The sequence below is a fragment of the Zootoca vivipara genome, chromosome Z1 (genome assembly GCF_965207765.1).
Source record: "Zootoca vivipara chromosome Z1, rZooViv2.hap1.1, whole genome shotgun sequence".
In the NCBI taxonomy this organism is placed as follows: domain Eukaryota; kingdom Metazoa; phylum Chordata; class Lepidosauria; order Squamata; family Lacertidae; genus Zootoca; species Zootoca vivipara.
In genome coordinates this window covers 37382427-37399550 of record NC_142583.1, presented here as the reverse complement: position 1 = coordinate 37399550, position 17124 = coordinate 37382427, and the positions used below count along the sequence as shown (strand labels likewise).

Here is a 17124-nt window from a genome sequence, read left to right as displayed (position 1 = left end):
CAGACGTATGGCAACCTATGTTGGCAGTGTCATTTCCCCTTAAAAATAGCTCAAAAATGTCTTTTTCTTTGCGATTTTGTAAAAAAAAAGCCCCAAAACTTTTGTGACCAGATTTTCACTTTTTGAAATGTGGCAACCCTACACATGACTCACACCAGAGTGAGTGTTTTTTGGTCCAGTGCCAAAATATGGGACATTCCGGGATAGTCAGAAGTCAGAATTGGTTTCTGTAATTCCATTCTGTAATTAAATGGGATCTCCCATTTAAAATGGGGGCAGTTGAATGGTATGGAATGAGCAAAACAATAATGCACATGTATATTCATATTTTTTAAGGTTTTTAATAAAACATTGCCTGATCTCTTCACCTTCACCTGTTCACTTTGATTTGTGATTATATTTGTACACAGCACGAGGTGGCCATCACATTTTGTTTTGTTTTGTTTATTTAGAATAATCTCTCTGGAAAATTGAAAGGATGTAAACAGCACTGTGTTATGTGGAAATTACTGGGGTATTCACTTCAAACTTAGATCTACCAGAAGTTTAAATATTAATAAAGACTTTCTGCTGTATTTTATATGCAGCAAAAGAAAGAGGAAGTGCTAAAATCAATGGCCAATCTATAATATATGGCTTGGGAAAATCCCCACTGGAGCAGCATAATATATATTTATTGAGCAATGCATGCACTTTTTAACCGTGAAATTCCCACTGATGTCCATGGGACCCAGGCCAAAATAATCCCACATCATGAAAAATGAGGCTCGGCTAAGCCAATGACTGAGAAACTCCTGTGACTGTTTTTCACTGAGGTCCATCTAGTAAAGTTCCACTGCATATCACAAGAAAAATAATTCATTTCCTCTCCCAGCTGGGTGCTTTTAATATTTCAAAGCCCCATATTCAATGAGTTAAGTAAAAAGTAGATTCTGAAATTATTTTAACTGAAGACCGAGAAACTGCAGCTACACTGGAAGGAAATCAGGAAGTGGTAGTGAGTGAGCATCTTATATAGGCGTGCATGCTTGTGTGTGTGTGTGTGTGTGTGTGTGTGTGTGTGTGTGTTGTAAATATGTGGGTTATGTGTATACAACTCAGGAGTGTAATAGGTTATATTTTAACAAGGCAGCTGGGAGTGGAAAACCTGCCCATTATCTGAAGCAAGCGGGTCCCTGCTGTATAAAAGTTAATTTGGTAGGTTTGGCGACAGGGTTGCTAATGTCACACCTTAAATTGGCTCGATATCAGCTCAGTCTCAGAATTTTGTTTCTTCAGTGTCAGATACTAAGGCTTGTAAGTAGTACCCATTTACTGAGTTTCAGATGCATTTCTTTTCTTGATTCATCCTCTTCTTTATTATTATTATTATTATCGAACATGCACAATACAAAAGCTATAAGTGAAATCCATGAAATCAGCACATTGCAGTTACCGCCACCTACACCATCTTTAGTATTCTATGGGCATCAATTTTTAAAATCCTGTTTTGATTATTCATTAAACAAACATTGTAAGGTGTCATATTACCAGTAGCAGTACCTTCAGTTTCTAATTGTCTTTTACCTTACCATTTTACTCATAGAACACTTCTCTATGCGCTAATCCACATTTGGCCCATGATTTCTAGGCATGGGTCCAAGTTTTTCCTTCCAGTTTCCCCAGGAAAACTCACTGTTTCCTGCTGAATCAGAACAAAAACATCAACCTGCAGAAAACCCAGCTGAAGGCTCATTCACATGTTCGCTTGTCCCGTTCCCAGAAAGCACTGGTTCAAGCGATTTTACCTTTGCCCTGTCGCTTCCCCCCAGAAAACCAATTTTTTAGTGCTAAATAACAGCTATCTGCAGAAAATCCAAATACTGTTTGTTCTGATTCGGCGCTAAAGATCAGGTTTCCCCAGAGGAAAGCAGTGGGGCAAATGGAGGTTTGGATAAGCCCTGACGTTTGTTTCTATTCAGTAGGATACAGCAGGTTTTCCTGGGGAAGAAGAAATTGTGACAAGGGAAGTTTGGGTGAACCATATATTTCTCTATGGATGATCAACAGTCTATGGTTCTGGGTTTTCTTTTCTTTTTGTTTTATTGTGCATTTTGTGTTCTCATTTTGTATCTTTTTGGGTTGTGAGCCACTCTGCAAACTTTTTACCTGGGAGGTAGTTCATTATCCCAGCTTAGTACAAGAGGTTTGTGTGCAGAAACAGGCCCACAATGACACAGCATTAAAAAGCTCTCATGACTATAAAGTATGGAGCAGTGGAGTCTGCAACGTTGAGTCTGCCAGCATGCAAACTGCCTTATTCTGTGGATGACCCATATCAATCAGTCGCAGGAAGATTTAAAAAAATATATTCACCACTAAATGATCAGATGGCTCTGGCTCCTTCAAAACAGTCTCAATGGATAGATATGTAAAGTGGAAATATGCATCACCAGCATCTGTGCAATCCAATAACTCTCTGATGACTAATAGCATACAATCGGAAGCTGGCTGGCAATGAGGAAAATCTGTAGGAGTCACAGAAGGGTTCTTTTCTCATTTATGAATGAGCAAGACATAATTACCCCTTATATTTACTACATCTCTCACACAGCCTCCTGGTGAACAGAGAGGTCAGAACCAGGTACAGATTACTTTAGGCGAGCAGACCAGCATAAGTAATGTAGGTGCTTGACTTGTGTGTGGATTTGACTTTGAACTATAACACTTCAGTCCAGCACTTCTAGCCCTCCACTGGAATACCCTGTGACAGCAGAAGATGCTCCGGGAGAGCACATTGCTTCTGATCTTGCAGTTTTCCTTTGGTGTTGGTCCAGTGAGACCTACTATATTTATGATGTTCTGTTGTAAGCTCTAGATGATTCATGAATGTCCTGGCGGCATTTGTCTATATCAAAGAATGAAATATGGGATCAAATTTAAGAGCATGTGTGCAACACTGGTTAGAATGTTGAGTAGAGCTAAGAAGACCCAAGTTCCAGTTCCCATTCAGCCATAAAGCTCACTGGGTGACCTTGGGTGGTCACTATCTCTCAGTCTAGCCTAATTTAAAGATAGGGAGCAGAGTGGTTGTAGATTTCAGTTTAAGCTGAACAAATAATTGGCCTGATCCAACATGGAATATCCATATGTGAAATATCAAATGGGGCTTCGGTTCACACTGAATTGCATATACCTCGGAAGATGAGTAGTCATCTGCATCTAAACTTTATGGTATGAGAAAAGATTGTTTATTTCTACCCATCTTTAAATATGGAAAGAGTGTGGATTGGGAAACTGCATATATCTCTTTTTGCTGTTCTACACTAATATTTATGCACAACAGTTTGTTGGCTATGTCTTCTCTGTTTTGGATCCACTTGGAGGAGGAGCAAAGAAAGAAAGGGGGACTAAGTAAGATGCAATTATAATCAAATAACATGATTTCCTTGTTTTGGAGCCAGGTAGACCACAGTCAATTTATTTTCTTAATTCAGTTAAGTAACTCATTTGTTTTGAAAGCTCCTTGACCCTGACCATTAAATGTCGAAAAACATTTGTTTTTAAAATATGACATTTCACTATATAATCAACAGAGAATACATGGAAATTATAGGAGATAGATCAGGATGCAGGATCAGTTGAGTCATGAAGTAGCTGCCTCTAAGGGCATTTAGAAGAAGAGAAGGGTGTCCTTGTGATTGGCGTCGCTGCAAACTGGATTTGGCTGCTTTAGGAAAGAAGCACTTTGCAATAGTGACAAATTGCTTTGCAGCAATTTGGGAAATGTTGAAATATGGCTTGCTCAAATATAACCTTGGGAAGGAATCTGAAAATCCTAGATAATGTTTTTGTATTTTCCTATCACAGTGTCTCAAAGCAAAAGGACCCATCAACCCATGCTCATTCACACTAGACAATCTTAGTCATTCGAGCAGCTTTTGAACAGCTTTGTTCGCATTAGTGAGATTGCTCGCATACGTCTGTGGGAGGAGACAATATGGCCATATAATTGTATGCTAGTTCATCGGTTTAAATATGTGACATAATGGTAGACTGGAAAGCAGGAGGAAATGAATACTTTCTGTAGGAGATGCAAATTTGAAATCCAAAGTCAAATACAATCATTTCAAAGTTTTAAATCAAAGAGCACGCATTTATTTGTGCCAGCTGTGAAATATACACCACAATTCAGTTTTAGAAAGTCACTTTAGAAGACTCATGTGGTCCACCTGAGCATCATCCAGCATCACACAACTTCACACGGCACTGAAGCATCAGGAAATGCCTTGGTTCAGTCTGTTACAGAAAATCATACATGGCAATTTCCACGCACATACTGTATTTTCCCACTAACAGAAACCTTTTCCCATTTCTGCAGAGATTCCTCTGGGAAGTGACTGAAATGAACTCCAGGATTGCACCCAAGGCCTTCTTCCCTTCAAATTCTAAACATAAGTCATTACAACGCAAGTCTGTCAGATGGTTTCTCTTCTAACCTTTATAACCATATAGTAAATGTGAGTAGGGGGTGGGGGGGAGGCTTTGAAGTGTATTCAGTTGAACATGCCTAGAATCCCTCTTCTTAGTGTGCTACCACTGCTTAGTGTACTACAGTTCTTTCCCCGTCTGCATTATCCACTATTTGTAAAGGGAAACATGGCAACCTTCGGTTTGTGTCATGAAATGTAAAAATATGCTTATTTGGAAAAGAGGAGATTGAAAGGAAATAGGGAAGCCATCATCAAATATCTAAAGGGCTGTCCCATGGAAGGTAGAAGCTTTTTCCCCCCTGTTCTGTAGGGTAGGATCCAAACCAATGGCTTCAACTTACAGGAAAGGAGATTTCCATTAGGCATCAGGAAGAATTTTCTGATGGTAAGAGCTGTTCGACAGTGGAGGAGACTCTCTTGAAAAGTGGAGGCCATTCCTTGCAGGTTTTTAAGTAGAGGTTGGATGGTCATCTGTCATGGATGCTTTAGCTGAGATTCTTGCCTTGCAGGTGGTTGAACTAGATGATACTCAGAGTCGCTTCCAGCTCTACAATTCTATGAGTCTATGAACTACAGTCCAGAGCACACAGAAAGGGCAATAAAGTTTAGTTTGAAAGCCACGCTTTTGCAGTCAATCCTCCAACTCCAGAAGGACTTTAGTAACAGTTTCAGCTAATATGAAGCAAGAAGAAGATTTGATAAGATATCAGGAATTATGGCAGTCTACCCACCCACAGCCTTCTTCCCTTCAAATCCTAAACATAATTCATTGTCAGCAAAAGGCAGGGCATATAATATCCAGTTTACAAGATTTCTTTTAATAAAAAAGTGATGTGTAGATCCAGCATCTTCAACTATTAAATCACATGGAAACCCGGTGTACTGATTAAAGTTAATGCTCATGCTGCAACACCAGAAACATGCTCAAAAATAAAGTTGGGAAGAACATAAATCAAATCTAAAATTGTCCAGTCCAAAGACCTTCATTTTTCATGAAATATAGATTAATATCACTGGGTGAAATCAATTCACCATGGACCCCAATGGCAGCTAAAAAGTTAGAAAGTGTCATAAAGTTTTTACTATTAGCACTCTAAAATAATTATGTTTTCTTATCAGAAGGTCTGGAACTGTAAGGGGGGGTGCCACCATATTGATTGCTTTCATCACAGGGGATTACCTGAAGATAAATAGGCAAGTAGGTAGGTAAGTAGCCAGGCTCTCTTTCATTTTGGTCTAGCCAAGAGTTAATATAAGTGAAGATTATTCTGTTCAAAAATGTATAAAACCATTACCAATAATTTCCATGTACTACTTAACCTCAGATCTATTAGAAGTAATTCATCAATAGCCACAGCAAATGGGTTTGCTGTATTTAAAGGCTCTGGGTTTCAAACGGCTTTCTGAATCAGTTAGTGTGGATGTTTTGAAATAGTATTAGACATTCTGGAAAAAAGCATTTCTAAATAAGAAGATTCAAGGATGCTATTTCACACCTGAAAACAGAAACTTCTAGTAAGAATTTTATTTTTAAAGGATACACTGCAGTTATATATGTATACAGTATGTATGTATGTATGTATGTATGTATGTATACAGTATGTGTCTGTGTGGCTTAACTAAAAGCTAATGTAAGTGACTCACATTTTGATCAAAACACAAGGACTGGGGAAAGTGGCATGTAACTTCCTATTCACAGTTTCTTTGATTCTTTCAAAGGTATTAACCTCACTGGACACGGAAAAGTAAATGCCTGTATCACACCTGCATTTTTTCCCCTGCACTAAAGCTAGTAGCCACTTTGAGGAATGAGGCATTTTTGATAATAGAAATGTTACCGTGGTCCGTGTCATATTATAAGCTGTTGCAAAATTATCATTTCAGGAAGAATCCCTCTCGCTTTGCTTGATCCTTAACATTTTCTACCTTTTGTTTGTCATCTGAGCTCCAGATGGTCGTTGTTTTTTTAAAATCTGCCATAGCTTACTAGAAAAAATGGTTACAGGTAGGTAGCCGTGTTGGTCTGGGTCGAAGTAAAATAAAAAAATTCCTTCAGTAGCACCTTAAAGACCAACTAAGTTTTTATTTTGGTATGAGCTTTCGTGTGCATGCACACTTCTTCAGATACAGTGAAATAGAAGTCCCCAGGCACTTATGTAGAGAAGGGGTGGGGAGGGGTGGGGATGGGGAGGGGAGGGGGGATCACTCAGAAGGGTGGTGGAAGTGGGTGATTGACTGACTGATAGCTGTTGATGACCGAAAACGACTGCAAATGGTTTTGCATGAAAAAGCAAGGGTTGAGATGGCTGAAGATCGCTTATCATGTATAATAAGATAAGAATCTGATATCTCTGTTCAAACCAACCCTGCTGCTACCTTTGATGAATAGTGGGCTTGTACAGCAGATTCCCATACAAACCTTCCGGAAAGTAATGATCATATTTGATGGCCATGAGGTTAGGAAATGGCAACCAGGGAAAGAATCCTTCCCAGCTGTAGCACTCTACTTGGGAAATGCTGGAGACTTGGCTGGGGCCAAACTTTGAATCATTCCAGCACCAGATGAAGACATTTTATTCACCCAGGCTTTTTAATATCAGCCTTTAATACCTTCTAAATGTACTATATGTGCTGCTGCTGCTGCTTATTTGTTCTGCTTTTAGTTGTGTTCTATTATGTTTTATCTTTGACTGCTTTTAATGTTGCAGGCTACCCTGGGAGTTATGAAGCTGAAGGGCTGGGTAGCAAATAAATTGGAATACATCTGCAAATAACATTTTTTCTTTAGCTCCTTTTGAGGTTCACCTCCTGGGCAGGGAGCTTGTCTGAAATGGTTGCAATCATTCCTCTCCCCCCCCCCCATAAACACACAACCTTCCCCATAACTGTTGCTGTAAAATTAGAATCTCATAGGAGCTTTTAAGTTTGTGTGTCTATGTTACAAAATTAAGATATTGGGATCATGAATCTCATGTGTCAACGTCTTGGGGGGGGGGGCTAACAGGAATCACTCATCTAATTTTGTTCTTGCTGTCTTTTTATCGTTATCCTAAATATCTATGAAATCTCACAATATACTTTCCCCATTTGGATAAAAAAGGTGTACAGTGGTACCTTGGATTACAGACGCTTCAGGTTACAGATGCTTCAGGTTACAGACTCCGCTAACCCAGAACTTTACCTCAGGATGAGAACAGAAATCGTGCTCCAGCAGCACGGTGGCAGTGGGAGGCCCCATTAGCTATGTCAGGAGTATGGGCAGGAGTCAGGCTCTGGGGCCTGTAGTGCTTTGCAAGACTGGGGCCTGCCTCAGCTTGTGCTGGAGAGGCAAGGAGTGGTCACTCAGGTGAGGCCACTTGATACCTCACTGCACCTGGTGGCAGGAGCTGGGAGGGATAAAAGCTCAGCATTTCCCTTCAGCTCTTTGCCACAGCAACGCTACCCCTGCCTGGTTGCCTCTGGCCTCTCGCTCCTTGGACCCTTGCCTTGCCGACGCCTTGATCCTCGCTCCTTGGACCCTTGCCTTGCCGACATCTTGATCCTTGACGCTTGGACCTTTGCCTTGCTCCTTGACTCCCAGACCTTCGCCTCTGCCTTGCTCCTTGACTGCCTGCTGCTAGACCCTCAGCCCTGCACCTGTTCCTGCTTCTACATCACCATCTTGCCTCTGGTCCTGACTTCCTCAGTCAGGGCTTCAATCGCCCGCCGACCGGACCGTGACAAGCTAAAGTGGTACCTCAGATTAAGAACAGTTTCAGGTTAAGAACGGACCTCCAGAATGAATTAAGTTTTTAACCTGAGGTACCACTGTACTCTTAATAAGTGAATAAACAAACAAATTGACATTGCTATGTATTTTTCCCCTGCTTCAAGAAATAGCAAAACAAAGCAAGGTCACTTTATAGCAGGGGGCAGGGAGCTGGGTGCCTTCGTAATGTTTCTGGACTACAGGTAGGGCTGATAGAAGCTAGAGTCCAGTGGCATCTGGAAAACTGCAAGTTGGCTGCCCCTGATTTTCCCCTCTTGAGCCTCAATTATGCTCGGCTAACAAAGAAATCCCCTTCCTTCTCCAAAATCTTGTCTGGTTCCGGAACAAAAAAACTGGTGGCACATGATAACATGGTGGTTCACAACTGACTGGCCACTGGCTGTGGGATGGAACACTGGGGCAGACAAGTCACAACAACAGTTCCTAGAGTGTCCACTAACAGGAACTCACCTGGAGGGACACCTGACTACAGGTCAGTTCCTGTTCCTCCAGATATGCTGATGAGATTAGCTGATTTAAGCCCCTAGCCCACAGTCACTCGCTCTCTTAGCTACTTCCTCCTTCGATGAGGACACATCTCCAGAGAATCTCTAGTTAGGATGGTTCTCACTCTAGGCCTGCAGCCAAGAGTGAGACCAAATGGAGTCTTACTTTACTAAGTAGTCTCCACATGTATATATCTGTAACTTTTCTAAGCAAGCCTGCCTTTCTGAGATTATGCTGTTAACTCAGGATGAAACTGTAAGTAAACTCTATCTTATTTTATAAACACTGTGTTGTGTATTTCTTTTAAGAGGGACAAAGGGGACCTTTGCCAGGAAGTGTTATGTTGTTGTTTAGTCGTTTAGTCGTGTCCGACTCTTCGTGACCCCATGGACCATAGCACGCCAGGCACTCCTGTCTTGCACTGCCTCCCGTAGTTTGGTCAAACTCATGTTTGTAGCTTCGAGAACACTGTCCAACCATCTTGTCCTCTGTCGTCCCCTTCTCCTAGTGCCCTCAATCTTTCCCAACATCAGGGTCTTTTCCAAGGATTCTTCTCTTCTCATGAGGTGGCCAAAGTATTGGAGCCTCAGCTTCACGATCTGTCCTTCCAGGGAGCACTCAGGGCTGATTTCCTTAAGAATTGATAGGTTTGATCTTCTAGCAGTCCATGGGACTCTCAAGAGTCTCCTCCAGCACCATAATTCAAAAGCATCAATTCTTCGGCGATCAGCCTTCTTTATGGTCCAGCTCTCACTTCCATACATCACTACTGGGAAAACCATAGCTTTAACTATACGGACCTTTGTCGGCAAGGTGATGTCTCTGCTTTTTAAGATGCTGTTTAGGTTTGTCATTGCTTTTCTCCCAAGAAGCAGGCGTCTTTTAATTTCGTGACTGCTGTCACCATCTGCAGTGATCAAGGAGCCCAAGAAAGTAAAATCTCTCCCTGCCTCCATTTCTTCCCCTTCTATTTGCCAGGAGGTGATGGGACCAGTGGCCATGATCTTGGTTTTTTTGATGTTGAGCTTCAGACCATATTTTGCGCTCTCCTCTTTCACCCTCATTAAAAGGTTCTTTAATTCCTCCTCACTTTCTGCCATCAAGGTTGTGTCATCTGCATATCTGAGGTTGTTGATATTTCTTCCGGCAATCTTAATTCCTGCTTGGGATTCATCTAGTCCAGCCTTTCGCATGATGAATTCTGCATATAAGTTAAATAAGCAGGGAGACAATATACAACCTTGTCGTACTCCTTTCCCAATTTTGAACCAACCAGTTGTTCCATATACAGTTCTAACTGTAGCTTCTTGTCCCACATAGAGATTTCTCAGGAGACAGATGAGGTGATCAGGCACTCCCATTTCTTTAAGAACTTGCCATAGTTTGCTGTGGTCGACACAGTCAAAGGCTTTTGCATAGTCAATGAAGCAGAAGTAGACGTTTTTCTGGAACTCTCTAGCTTTCTCCATAATCCAGCGCATGTTTGCTATTTGGTCTCTGGTTCCTCTGCCCTTTCGAAATCCAGCTTGCACTTCTGGGAGTTCTCGGTCCACATACTGCCTAAGCCTGCCTTGTAGAATTTTAAGCATAACCTTGCTAGCGTGTGAAATGAGCGCAATTGTGCAGTAGTTGGAGCATTCTTTGGCACTGCCCTTCTTTGGAATTGGGATGTAGACTGATCTTCTCCAATCCTCTGGCCATTGCTGAGTTTTCCAAACTTGCTGGCATATTGGGTGTAGCACCTTAACAGCATCATCTTTTAAAATTTTAAATAGTTCAGCTGGAATATCATCACTTCCACTGGCTTTGTTATTAGCAGTGCTTTCTAAGGCCCATTTGACTTCACTCTCCAAGATGTCTGGCTCAAGGTCAGCAACCACACTACCTGGGGTGTACGAGACCTCCATATCTTTCTGGTATAATTCCTCTGTGTATTCTTGCCACCTCTTCTTGATGTCTTCTGCTTCTGTTAGGTCCTTACCACTTTTGTCCTTGATTATGGTAATCTTTGTACGAAATGTTCCTTTCATATCTCCAATTTTCTTGAACAGATCTCTGGTTTTCCCCATTCTATTGTTTTCCTCTATTTCTTTGCATTGCTCATTTAAGAAGACCCTCTTATCTTTCCTTGCTGTTTTTTGGAAATCTGCATTCAGTTTCCTGTATCTTTCCCTATCTCCCTTGCATTTTGCTTGCCTTCTCTTCTCCGCTATTCGTAAGGCCTCGTTGGACAGCCATTTTGCCTTCTTGCATTTCCTTTTCCTTGGGATGGTTTTCGTTGCTGCCTCCTGTATAATGTTACGAGCCTCCATCCATAGTTCTTCAGGCACTCTGTCCACCAAATCTAAATCCTTAAACCTGTTCCTCACTTCCACTGTGTATTCATAAGGGATTTGATTCAGATTGTATCTTACTGGCCCAGTGGTTTTTCCTACTTTCTTCAGTTTAAGCTGGAATTTTGCTATAAGAAGCTGATGATCTGAGTTACAGTCAGCTCCAGGTCTTGTTTTTGCTGACTGTATAGAGCTTCTCCATCTTTGGCTGCAGAGAATATAATCAATCTGATTTCGATGCTGCCCATTTGGTGATATCCATGTGTAGAGTCGTCTCTTGTGTTGTTGGAAGAGAGTGTTTGTGATGACCAGCTTGTTCTCTTGACAGAACTCTATTAGCCTTTGCCCTGCTTCATTTTGAACTCCAAGGCCAAACTTGCCAGTTGTTCCTTTTATCTTTTAAGAGGGACAAAGGGGACCTTTGCCAGGAAGTGTTATATTGAAGTATAAAGTGTAATATTGTTATAGAGATTCTAGCGAATCTAACGCACATGCTTTGCTGCGCACAAAAGGGGAATGTCACTCTGCTGATATTGGAAGCTTGCTAACACAAGCTTGGATAGGATCTATCTAATAATATATCCTAATCCACATCCCTAACATTCTCACACTGGCAAGAATTTGCAGCACAAATTAAAAGCAGAATCTCCAGCACTTACCGTGTGCTCTTATGAATTTGGCAGCACAAGTACGTACAGTGCTTTCTTTCTTTTCCTGGGGCAACGCAGGGGTACGCATACCCCTAAACATTTTGTGAATCTAAGTTTGACCTCATTGAGGGGCAGCATTTCAATACATGTAGGAAAATGAGAGTACCCCTAGACATTTTTTTAGAAGAAAAGCATGGAGTACTTATATGTGTGGCATCGAAATTTTGAATGGCAACACTTGTGTACCAACACTTCACAGTTATCCCTATAGCTTACTAGCAGATGTTGATGGTATTGCTAAGAGAGAATGGAGGAAGGGTTGTGTTAGGGCTTCATAGTGCAGTTCCCACACTATGACACAGAGGAGTGACTACTGTGCCCAACATGGCTGGATCATTGAGCTACAGGTTCTGTTGCATCTGCAGCATGGAGCTCCAATCTGCCCCTACCTCCTCCACTGGTGGCCAGGAGCATCCACAGGAACTTCACCCATCCCCTTTTCACTCTTCAGTGCCAGCAGCCATGTTGTACATTCTTCTGCCTTCCTCACATGTACCACCAGAGGAGGGATGTCAGAGGAGGGTCAGCACTAGGACAAGTCAATGTGAATGATGCTGAAACAGAGGTGCTTATTCTTTTTCGTTTCAACACAATGCAATTCGTTTAAACCAGGTACATTGCTGAAAGCTTGCCCACTTTACTAAGATGAATGGCTGAACTGAAAAGGGCTTCTGGGGGAACAAAATGTTGCTGTTGTCAAAGCTGTTTAAATGATTGTTCCATTTTTGCTATAAAAAAAATTCAGTTAAACTTTCAACAAGTTTTCGTGTTATGATGTCGCTCCAGAAACAAACATTTCCCCCACCTAATTTCCTAACTGGCCAGCCAGCTGCTCCCAAAGGTGCTTCCAAAATGTGGTTGCAATGCACAGTGCAATTGGAACATGGTGTTAGAGGTGCCTATTTGACTGTGTGATTAAACGGCTAATGTAAGGGGGAAAGATTGCTACATTTGTTTTAGCTGAATTTGACATTGACATTAAGCAGTGGTACATTGAGTTAAGTGCATAGCACACAGTCAGAGTAATGATTATATTAATAGACAGCACAGACAAAAATCGGTTTCATCTGTAAACAAAGGTTTTCATCTCAACCTGTCCAACCTAAATATCATTTGGCAGTGGAGTGTAGGAGTGTATTTTTGTCATAGTTCTGGTTTTTCTGTACTCTTCACTTCCTGTGGTAATGTCTAGGGGTTCAACTAGCTAGCTGGGGTTGATGGGAGTTTTTACTAATCCATCAACATCTGAGGACCCAAGGCTGAAGAACATTGTACCAATGCAATGATGTTGTCCTCTCCCTTTACTACAAGCATAGCACCAGTAAGACTGCCTATTTGAGAGGCCAGGCCAGAGATCCAAACTGAAGGTTGGCCTGATTGTTCTTGTCCCATTGTATGAACCTGAATGAAGTCCACTTGAAACTCAAGTTATTACTATTCACACTGCAAAATAAGGAACATTAAAAGAACAAGCAGAAACTCCACTTGTAAAGAACCTACAAGAGTCTTTGGGGGGAAAGGGGTAATAAAAAATCTGAACTTAAAACACAAATATTAAATAGTGCATAGAACCTAAGGATCATTTGCTTTTTGTTTTTTTTAAACCCTTTGGAAATAAAAACAAAAGGTATTGAAGGAAGTATAAAAGTGTGAGCAAAGCATGCTGTTGCCTTGTGCTCCTTAATATGCATAGGCCTATTAATTGAAGCCCTACATAGCATAGTCAACACCATGTTCCCCCTAGCAGCGGCAGTTCTTCCCCACAGTGAACTCAATGAGTTCTACAGGGACTTACATATTGTTTTTGTGTTGAGAAAGCACACAGTTGATTCAGGAACCCAGTGGTTTTACTTCAAGGGTGTGCTGTTCTTATAGAGAAATTACACTTTCCCAAAAACCAAACACAATATTTTGTTCTGATTCTGCCCCCGCCCCCACCAATTAAGGGACCTATTTGATAGCTTGTGCACCATCTTTAAATACAAGTGCCAAGGACAACTGTTGCATACAGTACATGACATCATGTGATATAATTCCTCTTATTCCTCATTTCGTGGTTTTTGTGACTATATATGAACATGTACATGACATCATGTGATATAATTCCTCTTATTCCTCATTTCGTGGTTTTTGTGACTATATATGAACATGAAACACATAATACAAATAAATTGCCTTATCCAGTCTTAGGTAAGTCCTGTCTACCATTGTAAATCCCCCTTCTGCTGTAAAATTGCTCTAAAACACCTTAACGGAGAAATGTAGTGCATGTATAGATCACCTAATTTCAACTACCTATGTTTCAGACTACCCCAGCAAATCCCATTTCTATCAGCCCAAGGCTTTTTAGTTTCCGTGAGTCAAATATTTTGTTCTAGCTGTGCATTGCTTGCTCTATACTAGACAGGGATGGAGCGATCTTTTGTAAGGGAGATCTCAGAAAGCTGTTTCCCATTTCAAGTTGGTCCAGAGACCCATGAAAAACTGGATCAGGTCTTAAAGGGGGGGGGGGGCTTCCTTTCCATCCCGCATAATGGATGCAAGCATCAACAGGTACCAAGAAAAAGCACTCCAGTTTACAACTGATAAAAGATAGTACACTCAGTCCATACAACGTGCTGCTCTCAAACCTTATGATGTGTTGCAATTGCAGTGCAAATGTCTCTTTCAGTTTCCCTCTAAATATCTACTACAGTTCTGGTTGATGTTAGAAACTGCAACAAAGGTGAGCCCTGCTGGAGAGGACAAAACACCCATCAAGTCCAGCATCCTGTTCTCACAGTGATCAACCAGATGATTCTTGGAAGCCTAAGTGGAAGAGCGCTCTCCCCACTTGTGTTCACCAGCAACTGGTGTACAGAGGCTTACCGCCTCCAGTTAGTAGCCATTGACAATCTTACTCTTCACAAATTTGTCTAATCTTTTAAAGCTATCCAAGTTGGAGCCATTCACATTCCCACATTTTGTGGTAGAGAATTTCACAGTGTCATTCAGACAGATGTCCTCCCCAGTCCTGCCTGTGATGCTAAGGGCTGAACCTGATATATTTTCCATACAAAGCATTTTAAAAAAAAATGTTGTTGTCATTGCTGTTGTTATATTACTTTAAAAAGAATATGAACTCAAAGTGACTTACAAACACATATCCTGCCCTTAATCATAGGAGATCTCAGGGCATGTAAGAAAATTTAAGATACAATGAATCAGAAAATAAGATCCTATTAAAACAAATATAGTATAACTCTCCTCTGTTGTCATGCTGGCCATATGCTCTACCGCTGGGGGGGGGGAGTGTTTGAAGGTTGACCTAAACAAACCTATCAGACACATTTTTACTATACTGCTCCAATATAGAATATAACATTAAGTGGTTTAACTGAAATATAGACATTTCTGAGAGTGGTTAAGTTTGTTGTCTCTGGCTACAAACCCAGATTATAGAAACCTCAGTGGGCTTGTCACACATCCAGGGAATGAAAATCTTAAACTCCATTTGCTATTAAATCCAGATGTTAGTTAGCTGAAAGTGCATAAACTGATTATTCCTCTTTTCCTTGTGGTGCATAATATATTAAATCCTCAACATTGTTTTTTTTAATAAATGGGCATAGCTGCAATACAACAGCAAATGAAATACCATGAAAATAAAATGCTTTTGAAACATACATGCAATCATGCAAAACGGAATGACAAACCTGATCATGGTTGGATATAACAGTAAGAAATTCCTTAAATAACCCAGTGCTACATCTTTAGCTTGTCAAAAGAGATTGCCACATAGCAGAGGAAAGAAAGGTACTTATCTGTTCCAAAGGCCTGGTGGGAAAATGAGGCCGCTAGCCTCCAGCTAAGGATGCTGCAGTTATCTGTGAAAAGAGATAGGTAAAGGTAAAGGGCCCCCTGACCATCAGGTCCAGTTGTGTCCAACTCTGGGGTTGCGGCGCTCATCTCGCTCTATAGGCCGAGGGAGCCAGCATGACAAAGCTGCCTCTGGCAAACCAGAGCAGCGCACGGAAACGCCGTTTACCTTCCCGCTGGAGCGGTCCCTATTTATCTACTTGCACTTTTGATGTGCTTTCGAACTGCTAGGTGGGCAGGAGCTGGGACCGAGCAACGGGAGCTCACCCCATTGCAGGGATTCGATCAGCAAGCCCTAGACTCTGTGGTTTAACCCACAGCGCCACCTGGGTCCCTTGAAAAGAGATATTCATGGTAAAATAGGAGGTTTTGCTGGGTCAGGTTTCTTCTCTAGATCTTTCACCCACAACGTAGGATATGGGCTTTGGGATGAAGAAGCAACACATGGGACAAGCAGATGCAATATGGAATGTGTCTCTTGAAGGTGCATTTGTTTTGTGCTGTTTTTAGCTGCTGGGTGAGGGAATTTTTGCCCCAGTCCTCATTAAAATTTTCCCCTCCAAAGCTGCTGCTTGTCTCAGTAAGGAAGCGCCCATTGGTGGCAATGGAAGATGGCTCTCCTAGGGCTAATAGCAACTTTGGAAAGGTCATGGGCTTCATCAGGACCCTAGCAGGGAAGCAAAGGCTCATTCCCCTGTTCCCCACATGCTGTTGTCCTGATACAAGTCCCACCTCCTGCAGTGACTACTAACGGTGCCACACAAATGCAACTTCAAGTGACACATTTAGCATTATGTATGGTTTAGCACACATGTAATGTTCTCGTGAAGTCTAACTATAACTGAATTTGCTCCCATCCTTCCCTTGCTATCTTTGTTCTTCCCCTCTTTATGTCCTCTTGTTTTTCCCATCCCTCTCCTCCCTATGTTACTCCACTCTTCTGGCAAAATTTAGACCAGAAGTTCCTTGGGGGAAAGACATTGTTGTTCATGAAAAGACATTATACAGTATATAAGTAAGTAAACTGTTTGATATGTCTCAGCTATTAGGGGTGTTATCCGCTGTAATCCTGAGAGAAGACCCATCGATATGAATGGTATACTCTAATTTAGTTGAGTATCACCCTAGATGTCCTGGAAGATACAGCATGCTATGCATCTACTCAGACCAATACAAATATTTGATCTATGTATCCCCAGTCATATTAGCAATTACAATGCAATAAACATTATGGAACTGCCAGCACTTTCAAGTTCTTGCCAATCCTTACAGCTCTCTGAGATTCATTCAGTAGATTAGTTAAAACATTACAAAGAAGTTGGAGACGAGGGCAAAAGCTGATGACAACAACATTTGTCTCGCCCTCTTGAAATTATTTGAAAAACTGGAGGTCGTGTATGGTCTTGAAGCAAAAGTTTTCTTGCTTCTTAAGGAAACATTCACATCTCTAGTAGCAACCCAATTGTGTGTCACTAACTCAACTGACTGAGTCAGAT

At 41.4% G+C, this 17124-nt stretch overlaps 1 long non-coding RNA gene across 1 annotated transcript; it reads right to left on the bottom strand.

The window, feature by feature from the left end:
• Positions 1-4769: 4769 nt before the first annotated feature.
• On the bottom strand, positions 4770-15602 carry LOC148687341 (uncharacterized). The gene is made up of 2 exons (XR_015947721.1): positions 12160-15602; positions 4770-5144 (listed from the first exon to the last, which is right to left on the bottom strand). It is a non-coding gene; the product is annotated as an uncharacterized LOC148687341 (long non-coding RNA).
• Positions 15603-17124: the final 1522 nt, after the last annotated feature.